This window comes from Trichechus manatus, unplaced genomic scaffold, assembly GCF_000243295.1.
Source record: "Trichechus manatus latirostris isolate Lorelei unplaced genomic scaffold, TriManLat1.0 scaffold00110, whole genome shotgun sequence".
Classification (NCBI taxonomy): Eukaryota; Metazoa; Chordata; class Mammalia; order Sirenia; family Trichechidae; genus Trichechus; species Trichechus manatus.
The window spans coordinates 7,374,940-7,376,948 of record NW_004444046.1 but is presented as its reverse complement, the minus strand read 5'-3'; positions in this window follow the sequence as shown (position 1 = coordinate 7,376,948).

The window sequence follows — 2,009 nt, the reverse complement described above, 5'->3', positions numbered from 1 at the left end:
TGCTCATTGGACCAGTTGTGAGGATTTTTGTTTTCTTTATATTGAAGTGTAATCCATACTGAAGGCTGTAATCTTTGATCTTCATCAGTAACTGCTTCTAGGATGCACACCTTTCCTGATTTTAAACCATTGCTAAAGAGTGTAGTGTGATTTCAGGCATAAGGAAGAGAACATGGTCTAGGAATGAGATAGGAAGGAGCATGATATATTTGAGAATCTGAGAGGTTAGAGGGCTGGAGCATAGTGGGCAAGGGGGAGAATGGCCAAATTTGGACACTGCCCAAGAGATAGGCAGGGCCTCGACATGCCAGGGACTTCGATCATTACAAGAGCCATGTAGAGATGATGACAGATTTTGAGGGGGAGAATGATGGGATAGCATGTGCATTTTAAGAAGACTACTCTGTCTGTTGATGGGAATGGTTGAAGGAGACAGGAGAAAATATCAGAAAAGCTCTCTTTAATAATAAGTAAGCTCTTCTCAAAGGGTGGAAAGTCTTTGACACAATTGCACAGTATTTTTTTTTTTAACACATGGTGAGATCAAAGGTAGGTCAATGGTCAAAGGGTGGGTTAATGGATCCAATTCAGTGGCCGCTGCTTGCCCACACAAGGCCTCATATAAAAAGTGCGAAGTCCTAAGGTTGCCAAAGACAGACTGTCAGGAAGAAGATTCCTCTTGACCTCTGGCTGTGAGTCTATTTTGAGTTGGCTTCAATAAGTCACTGGATTTCAGGGCTATCCATATTCTATCTCCACCATGGGAATCAGCACAGCAGATGGTGGTGCACAGATCGCAATGGCAAAATGGAAGTGTTTTCACTTTGTATTCTGGGTCTCCATCAACCAGTAAGTGAATGTCAAGCCCTGGAGCCTTAGCTAGCTTGAAATTCTTCATCACTTAGGAGCCTGAAAAGATATTCTGAATGTCTTGTTTATGGAAAGTATTTTCTTTGTTTTTATTGATTTATTTATTTTTGTATTGAGAGATGGGAGAAGGATATCCTTCAGGCTGTGGACTGTTGCCAAATCACACGATGTCTTTCCTTCACACACTCATCTCAGTGAGCAATTGCTACCCATTACCTGAAGAATGAAGTCCAAAGTTTGATACTGCGACATAAATGTAATGGGCTCTTACCACATTCAAGGCCCTGCCCACTCAGATCTGTTCAGTCATCTATATCTCTCTTGCTTCCCTGCATGCCTCTGAACTCCAGGCAGGAAGGAGCTACTTATCTGGTCCCTGTACAGGCTCTGCATTATCTTATTTCTTTTGCTCATTAATACATTTCACAAATATTTATTGTACATGGACAATGTACCCAGGCAATAAAATACCTGCGGATAAAGTAGTGAACAAAGCAATGCCCCTACCTTCAGAGAGTCTACATTCTAATGAGAGAGGCAAGCAATAACTATCATTCAATTATCTTTACTTTTGTGTATGTCTGAAACAAATTTAAAATCCCTTGTAAATTGTACCATTCAAGAAACCACCAGGTGATCATTTTCATGACCGTCTTTCCAGACATTTCTTTTATGTATACTGGCCACACACACACACACACACACTTTTACACAAATAGGATAAAATTATACACTTTTTGTTTTCAACTCAAGAAAATATTAAGGAAATCATTCCATGTCACTGATATTAATAAAAATCACCTTTTGAAATGTCTGCACAGTATTCTATTAAATCTATCAACTGTAATATTATTAACCTTCTCTAATGGGTCTTTATGTTATTCATTCCTTCCATATTTTTTCAGCCACAAATGCTCTTTTATTCATTAACAGGTATTCATATGGCTTGAACCCTCAGTTGCTTCATCTCTCTGTTCAAATATTACCTTCTTAGAAAGCCTTCCCTGAGAAGCCTATGTAAAATAGCACCTCCCTATTCCCCTTACTGTATGAAGAACTGAGCATCAGGATTGGAAGAAGACTCATTAACAACCTGTGATATACAGATGACACAAAATTGCTTGCTGAAAATGATGACA